Consider the following 9373-nt stretch of genomic DNA (forward strand, 5'->3'; position numbering starts at 1 on the left):
GGGAATAGGGGGTGGGGGGCTAGGTATGGCTGCCCGGTGGGAAAGCGGCCAGATGGGACAGGAGTGGAAAGGGAGATGGGAAGGCTGAGGACAAGGCCAACCAGGAGCACAGAGAGAGGTTCATGGAAAGGTGAGGATGAGAATAAAAACAAAACCCCATCTCCGGCTAATGCTGGACATCCGCCTGACGGCCAGGCGCTCGGAATCCTTACAATGCGAATTCAGAATGAAAAGATATATGATGTATCTGTGAGAACAGAAGGCTCTTGGTCCCACTTTTAATTGCACCTGGAAAGGGGCTTAATATCTCAGCCAATTTCTCCATCATCTTTTGCAAATCTCGGGCTGCTCAGGTCCCGGGGGGGTTTGTGTAATAAAACGGGATGGTTAAAGGGCATGTTTCTGCATTAACGAATCTTTCTGCACTGACTGGGCCTGAGCATTATGTAAATGTTTACTGTAATTAAGAGATGAAGTTGTCACCGTGCAGTATTTTGGCTGCTGGTTTGGAGTTCCTGTCATGAATAGTCACCCGAGAAGGAAGAGGAACAGGAAGAAGGCAAGAGAAGAAAAGGTGGAAGCGTGTGCATTCAACGTGGTTAACCCCGGGAGTGATGGCTGGGTTTCAACGTGCTTTTAGCCTGGGATGTGAGCGCGAGCCACATTGCAGGAAGGTGGGTCTGGGCTCAGCTGCGTGGACTTGCCTTCCTGCCCCTGTTGTAGTGTGGTGGCCACACTTATGTCACTGCTTTCGGCTTAAAGTAGGATTTCTGTTGCTTTATTCTAAAGATGGGTTGATATATGGAATTCTGGAACCGTATTTGTTGTATGTGTTTGGATTTTTTTCCTTTTGGGGGTTGGTGATGAAGGATCCCTGCACTTAAAAAAATGGTGTTATACTTTTTATGCAGTAAATACACATCTTTTTAATTTTTTTATTCAATTCAATTTTTTAGAGACAGGGTCTCACTGCATTGCCTAGGCTGGAGTGCAGTGGTGTGATCATAGCTCACTGCAGCCTCAAACTCCTGGGCTCAAGGAATCCTGCCACCTCAGCCTCTCAAACAGCTGAGACTACAGGCGCACACAACCATGCCCAGCTAATTTTTAAAATTTATTTGTAGAGACGAGGTCTTGAGGTTTTGTTATGTTGCCCAGACTGGTCTCGAACTCCTGGGCTTAAACGATCCTCCTGCCTTGGTCTCCCAAAATGCAGTTCTGGAATTACAAGTGGGAGCCACTGCGCCCGGTCATCGTTTTTAGAAAACAGCTTTATTGAGGTGTACTGGATATCCAGTAAACTGCACATATTTAAAGTATACAATTTGATAAGTTTTAACATTTGCATACACCTGTGAAATTAATCACCATCATCAAAATAGCGACCATACCCATCACTCCCAAAAGTTTCCCTGTCCCTCCCACCGCCTTTCTCTGTCCACCGTCCCCCAAGCAGCCACTGATCTGTTTTAAGTCACTGTAGAATCGTTTTTCTGGAGTTTTCTGTAAATGGGTATGCACTTAGTATGCACTCCAGAATCTTTCCTGAGCATGATGCTTTTGAGATTCACCCATGCTGCACGCCTTCATAGTTGTTCTCTTGTTGAGAAGCATGGCACTGTTCGGATATACTGCCATTTGTCTATCTGTGTATCTGTTGCTGGGCATCTGGGTTGTTTCCAGTTTGGCGCTATTTCAAATAAAGTGGCTATGAACGTTTGTGTACCATGTTTGTTTACATATACTTTCTTTTTACTTATCCAGGAAATATCCAGGAGTGGAATGGCTAGGTCATAGTATAGGTGTATGTTTAACCTAATAAGAAACTGCCAAACTATTTCTGATGTGATTGTAGTATTTTACATAGTACATGTATCAGTACATTTCAGATGTTACATATCAGAAATGTACAGGAGTTCCAGTTGCTCTACCACCTTGCCAACATTTGGTGTTATCATTCTTTTTAATTTCAGCTATTCCAGCTAGTCTGTGTGTGTGCTTTAATTAAAATTTCTTTTTACATTCTTTAAAACTTCATAAGGCAAGTGACTGTCTAAATATGTAAAAATTCATCAAGTTGTACACTTGAGATTTCTGCATTTTATTCTGTGTAAATTATTTCTCAATAAAATACTACAAAAACTTTATAGGGAGAAGATTCTCTTGAAATTAAATCATCATCTATTTCTAACCCTCTGATTAGCCTTCCCAACCAAGTCAAGGTCTCAGTTCTGTTAACAGGCCCTTTTAAGAATGCTGGCCAGAGCCGGGCTCGGTGGCTCAGCCTGTAATCCCGCGCCTTTGGGAGGCTGAGGTGAGTGGATTGCCTGAGCCTGCGGGTTCGAGACCTGCCTGGGCAGGTGAGACCTCATCTCTACAATAAATCAAAAAATTAGCCGGGCGTGGTAGCGCATGCCTGTAGTTCCGACTACGCGGAAGGCTGAGGCGGAAGGATCGCCGGAGCCCAGGAGGTCGAGGCTGCGGTGGCCGGGAGCGGCCACTGCACTCCAGTCTGGGTGACTGAGACTCCAACTCAAAAAAAAAAAAAAAGAATGCTGGCCAGGAGCTGGTGGCAGGGTGAGCCTGGTAGGTGTGGTTCAAGTCTAGGGAGGCAACCTGGGACTCTAGGCTGGTGCCAGCACAGGTGAGTCATGCAGTTTCCTGGATCCTGGAAAATTGTGCCCTGAGCATTTTTTCGAGGCTGTTCTTTGAAGTCATAAGGATGAAAGCTTTGTAAGCCATGGCCACGCCCCACCACAAATGAAGGTGGCAGCCTACTCTCAGCGGAGAGAGGAGGTCACCGCCCTGGAGTGGGGTGAGGTGGGGTATAGGCGAGAGGGAATAGGGGTAGGATACCACTTTGGATCATCTCATGGAGGTGAGCCCCAGACCCCGCTGCTTTCCCAAGCTCCTCAGCGTAAGGATGGCTCAGATCTGCCGGCCTTGCCTTGTGCCTTGGTCATTTCAAAGTTTGCCTTTACTCCTTTGTGCCTGCCAAAACATCCACACTGGCAGCCCAGGGCACTGGGATCTGGGGTTCCCACTCTGGGGCGTTTGGAAATAGGTCCTGGTGTCTTTGGTGGTCACGAAGTCAGGGGTTAGCGGGCAAGGACAGTGCATGGGGCAGTTCTGTGTGACAAAGGACACCCTTCCCCAAATGCTACAGTGCCCAGGTTGAGAAACAAGTTGTTTTTGATAGGTAAGAATTCACTGATTGCTTAAGCAGTAGATGTTCCTGTTCTTTCAATATCTCGAATTCATCTTGGGATGTCCATCAGATCCTTTGGATTTTGTTAATTGCACCCATACTATACTGAGGCTGCTGATTAAGAAATATGCCTGGGGCCGGGCTCAGTGGCTCAGCCTGTAATCCCAGCACTTTGGGAGGCCGCGAGTGAATTGACTGTGCCTGTGTTCAAGACCAGCCTGGGCAATTTGGCAAGATCTCGTCTCTACAATAAATAAAAAAAATCAGCTGGGCATGGTAGCGCGCGCCTGTAGTTCCAGTTACTTGGAAGGCTGAGGCGGAAGGATCTCGGAGCCCTGCAGGTCGATGCTGGGGTGACCTTAAGTGACACTCCAGCGTGGGCAACTGAGTGAGACTCCAACTTGAAAAAAAGAAAGAAAGAAAGAAAAAGAAAAAGAAAGAAAGGAAGGAAGGAAGGAAGGAAGGAAGGAAGGAAGGAAGGAAGGAAGGAAGGAAAAGAAAGGAAGAAAGAAACCTGGAATATCAACAACACACAGCACACTCAGAGCAGACAAATGAAAAACCTTCCAGCATTAAGGGTTGTACTTGCCCCATTTGTAAATTTTCTGGTACTTGAACACAGAGTATCAGAGATGCTTAAAGAATGGGGTTGGTTTTGGCCAGGCACAGTGGCTCAAGCCTCTAATCCCAGCATTCTGGGAGGCCAAGGCGAGAGGATTGCTTGAGTTCAGGAGTTCGAGACCAGCCTAGACAACACAGCAAGATCCCGACTCTAGAAAAAAACAGAAAATTAGCCGGGCATGGTGGTGTGCGCCTGTAGTCCCAGACACTTGGGGCTGAGCCCAGGAGGTCGAGGCTGTGGTGAGCAATGATCTTGCCATTCTAGCCTGGATGAGAGAGTGAAACTCCAACTTTAAAAAAAGGGGGGGGGGCTTAACTTTAAAAGCAATAATTTCTTAGTCTTATTTAATTTGAACTTTCTTTGTTTGGAATTCATTTTGTTTGCACGTAATATTTCAAGTAAGCCTAAACTGCTTTGCTGGCCTTGGCATGAAGCTATCGGGGGTGCTGAGTTGGAAGAGTTCTGGTCGGTATGACCCAGGCAGGTCTGATGACGGTGCAGAGAAGGGAGCTGCAGTTTTCTGACATTAAATATTAACACTGGATATTAATAATGAAGGCTGACAGTTCCTTTCGCAGTGTTGCAGAGCGCGTCTCTCCCCAGTCTGCAAGCCCAGCAGGCCTCGGGCCCTTCCCCTGCCTGAGCAATGTGGCCAGAGCCCCCTTCGCCCTAAGGTCAGCGAAGGTAAGGAAAACAGCCCTCTGTTGCCTGCCTGGGCCACTGCGCACACAGCTCCCAGCTCCGAGCTCATTGTCCTCCCTGTCGACTGGAAAGCGGTGGGGGTGGAGGGAAAAGCAGGAGGTGGATGCTTGAGGTGGAATGGACCGCGGGGCTGGGCTGGCAGCGGTCCCACGGCTTCTTTCTAAAGAGAAGGGGGCTGGATGTCCTCCCAGGTTGGTGCTTCCTGGGAGTGCTCAGATACAGCCTGACACCTCTGCGGTGTGGCCTGTTCCTCTACCTGGTCAGCATCTCCCTCTTAGGGGTCAGGAGGCCTCAGGCTACTTAAGCAGGTGGCAGTGACCATGTCACAAGATCCTCCTGTTCACGCAGACCTTGGCCAGGCAGAACCTGGCCATGCAGGCTGGGGCCACGTCACCCCTGACCATGCAGACTTTGGTCCCACAGACCCTAACCTCACTCTGACCCTCACCTGGCATGGCCACCCCCAGCCTCCCTGCGTTCTCCCGTGTGTCATCTGTGCCAGTCGCCAGGTTTACTTGGCTCTGGTGGCCTGTGGACAAAGGAAGGCCAAGGCAACCTTGAACTTACATCCAGGGAGCTGTGCTGGCTGAAACCTGTGCTTGGAGCTGAAACATTAAACCACCAAAGGTCTCTTATGCAATAAAACGTGCAAGGAATCACATGTGAGATAGCCTGTTTTCCACACTCCATTTATGGATGGTTGTGTGTGCTCCTGTGTGGACATTTTCCCCTTTTCCTTCCCTCTCCCCAGGGGGTGATGGTGGAGCGTGGGAAAGAAAAATAGAAGACGAGTGCAGAGAAATAGATGTGTGTCTGAATCCGCATTTGCCTGTGGTAGCTTTAAATGCAGTCCTCAGAGTTGGTTGGACTTCGCAGACATTCTCAAGGGATCTAGTCCACTCTAAAGCAGAGGCCAGAGTTTTAGGTAAATGTCTCTGCTTGGTGCTAAGACCTTGCCCTGAGGAAAAGGCTTCCACACAGAGGAAGAATCTCATATACTCTGAGGAGCACAGTCGTGTTTTCTAAGGAGAAAAGGTCACATACAGAAAACTTCCAGTGAAGCCAAGAGCGGCGGCCCCTTGCCGGGGAGAGCCGAGGTGCTGGCCAGGACCTCTTGGCTGGCTTTTCTTCCCACTCAGTGGCCCCCTCAGCTCCTGTCTGGCTTTGCCTTGAGACAGGGGCGGGCCGGCTGGAATGAGAGAGGAGGTGGGGCCGAAGCCTCCATCAATAGTGGTAATTAATTGGGTTTGTGGTCGCCTCACACCTCTCATTTGAGGCTATACTGGTCCTCCACAGACATTAATTAATTAGGCTTCCTGCGCCTCCTGTGGGGTTTGGACAGATGTCTGATTCCAGGGGCGCTGCCTTCCTGGTATCTGGGCAGAGCGCGAGTGGTTCGGTTGGTTGGTGAGGAAGGTGTCGTGCCACCTGACCCGCCACTGCCAGGGAGGCCTGGGCAGATGGGGATTCACTCATTAGGAGTGCTCGTGGGATTTCTCTGGAAACATACTTGTTCGGTATCCCCAAGCTGAAGCTTTACTCCCAGAGTCCTCCCGTGTGGAGAGCCCCAAGTAGGCCCCATCCGGAGACAGCCTGCTGGGTTTGGGCTCGGAATGGAGATTACTGCCTTCCAGCCATCCACTCACCCATGCAGTGCCAACACGCAGGTCTTAGTCCTTCCTTGGGGTGGAAAGCCACGCAGGGAAGGAAAAGGTTCTTTTCCCAAGCCAAAAAGTTAATGAGTAATGGTTTCTGGAATTTCTCCTCTGAGAATATACCCTAGTCAGCTTTAGGTTTATGGCTTCTGAATAATTGTTCTCAGTAATAATACAGAACACCTTCATAATAATACAGCCTTCTGTGTGTTCAAGAAAGTAGCAATTTATTCCAAAAAAAAGACCAAAAAAAATAAAAAGGCCAAAAAAAGTAAAAAGGTTGCCTTTATTCATCTTGATACCTGCCCACCCCAGAGATCAAGTGGTGAGGAGGCTGGTTAATAAGCACAGGTTTTCTGGAGGTCTTTAATGAGTGCCTATGGCATACCCAGAAGTTGGGGGAGGGGTCACGAAGGAGACAGAAAAAAGAAGCCCTGAGAACCGAGAATATTTCTGTGAAGATAAGCCCCGAATTCATGCTGAACTCGTTTTCCTTAAAGTGTACTTTTGAGAAAGATGCAGTGGCATGATGTTCCACATCCATTTCAGCCTCTTTCATTTTATTTTTATTTTTTATTTTTTGAGCTGGAGTCTCACACCGTCACCCAGGTTGGAGTACAGTGGCACGTTCACGGCCACCGCAGCCTCGACCTGCTGGGCTCCGGCGATCCTTCCGCCTCAGCCTTCCGAGTAGCCGGAACTATAGACACGCGCTACCACGCCCGGCTAATTTTTGATTTATTGTAGAGACGAGGTCTCGCCAAGTTGCCCAGGCTGGCCTTGAACCCGCAGGCTCGGGCAATCCACTTGCCTCGGCCTCCCAAAGTGTGGGATTACAGGCTGAGCCGCCGAGCCCGGCCTCCTTTCAGCCTTTTTTAGACAGCATGGCAGTACATTTCCCAGATTCCCTTGCAGCTAGGGTTCCAGGCATGAAGAAGCTGAGCTGATCAGAGTCTTGTGTGAAGCTGGAGTTTGGATTCCAGGGCAAGAGAGAGAGAGGAATGCATTTTGCTGTTGATCATGGCTGAGGCCACATGGTGCTCAAGCTAGCAGGGGTGGCTTCCAATTGTGTCATGGCTCAATGAAGGTGGCAGCTCAGATCTGTGGTGTGCTTTTGGGGGACTTTCCTGGAAGCTCAGCTTTGAGTGGGCCTCTTCTGCTCTCCAAATAATCCTGTTAGCCTCTTAATACCCCACAAGGAATCCCTTTCTGTTTCAGCTAGTTGGAGTGGGTTCTATTCTGTGAAACTGACCCCTGACCCCTAATAGCTCTGCTCACTCATGCTTTTACTCCCAATGCCTCCGACTCCTCCTCCCTGCCTCCAACCCACCCTATTTTCATCCCATCTCATCCTTCTTATGTAGGTAGCTCCCACTCGTTCTTCAAGGCTCAGTTCAGATGTTGCCTCCTCCATGAAGCTTTCTATGATATGTGTCTCCTCCCCACCCTTTGTGCCCCATGGTGTCCAATGCTTCCCATCACAGTGCTTAAAAGATGGCTGGAGCGTCATTATCTTTTAAGGACTGTGTCTTTTCCTGGTGTTTTTGGTGCCCAGCACAGTTCCTTATATAGTAGATGTTCAATAAAACTTTCTTGTTGAATTAGAAAATAACATACGACAAATAGTCAAGCACAAAGCTGCATGGTTTAGACTTCAATTCAATAAAGGAAGATAGCAATGTTGCCCAGAACAAATGGCAATGTCACCAAGGGGAAGAAATTGTGGCCCAGAAGCCAGGAAAGTCCCCCTTTGTGGGTTTGGTTTTCTTTTCTCATTTATAAAATGAAGGCTGGGATTGTCCATGGTGGCTCATGCCTGTAATCCTGGCACTTCGGGAGGCTAAGGCAGGAGGATCACTTGAGGCCAGGAGTTTGAGATCAGCCTGGGTAACACAGTGAAACCCTCATCTCTATTAAAAATAACAAAAAAAAATGAAGGGTGGGACTTCGTTAGTGTCTCCTGCTGTGCACTCCTGCTAACACAAACTACTTCCTTAAGGTGTTACTGAGGAAAAAAGGGTTCCATGAACAAATGAGCTTGGGAAATGCTGGGTTCAGCAATTTAAACAGGTTTCTCCACTACAGGACTTCTGGGGCCTTCAACATGTTAATGTGCATTGTGACTCTCCTCCAGGACATTTAGAGTATGCAGTGTTGTCTCAGTTGTCTTTTGCTTCAACAATGCTGCCAAACAGCCACTAAACCCCAAGGGCCTCCAACAAGGCGTTTTTCTTGCTCATGTGTCTTCAATAGCCTTGGGTTTGACTGGGCAACTCTACTGTTCTTGACTGGGCATGCTCACATGGTTGGAGATTATTCTAAGCTGGTCCTCTCCTGGTCAGGATAACTTGGACAGGTCTGCGCTCTTCTGCCTGTGTCTCAGCCCCTAGCAGGCCTCCTGGGCATGTAGGGTTGGCAATGGCAGACACTCAAGGGAGCGAGCCCCAAGGCCCCAGCTCATTGCAAACCTCTGCTTCTTTCATGTCAGCTAGCATCCTGCTGGCCAAATCACGTGGCAGTGTCAAGGGCCCCCCCACCCTGCAGGTCACCCCACCCATGCCTGTAGGGCACTGCAAAGTTCCACCGCAAAGGGCATGAGTTCCAGGAGGGGTAAAGAATTGGGGCCAGGCCGGGTGCGGTGGCTCATGCCTGTAATCTCAGCACTTTGGGAGGCTGAGGCGGGAGGATTGCTTGAGCCCAGGAGTTCGAGACCAGTCTGGGCAATATAGTGAGACCTTGTCTCTACAAAAAATTTAAAAAATTAGCTAGGTGTGGTGTGCACCTGTAGTCCCAGCTACTCGGGAGACTGAGGCAGAAGGATGGCTTGAACCCAGTAGGTCGAGGCTGCAGTGAGCCATGATCGTGCCACTGCATTCCAACCTGGATGACAAGATGAGACTCCAACTCAAAAAAGAAAAGAAAAGAATTAGAGGCAGTGAATGTGGTGGCTCATGCTTGTAATTGCAGTGCTTTGAGAGGCTGAGGTGGGAGCATCACTGAGGAGCTTGAGACCAGCCTTAGGCAACATAGCGAGACCCGGTTACCACATTTCAAAAATAAAAAACGTAGCCAGGCTCGGTGGCTCAGCCTGTAATCCCGCGCCTTTGGGAGGCTGAGGTGAGTGGATTGCCTGAGCCCGTGGGTTCGAGACCCGCCTGGGCAGCGAGACCTCATCTCTACAATAAA

Source organism: Carlito syrichta, unplaced genomic scaffold (genome assembly GCF_000164805.1).
Source record: "Carlito syrichta isolate Samal-C Ts95f unplaced genomic scaffold, Tarsius_syrichta-2.0.1 Scaffold169968, whole genome shotgun sequence".
NCBI classification, from domain to species: Eukaryota; Metazoa; Chordata; class Mammalia; order Primates; family Tarsiidae; genus Carlito; species Carlito syrichta.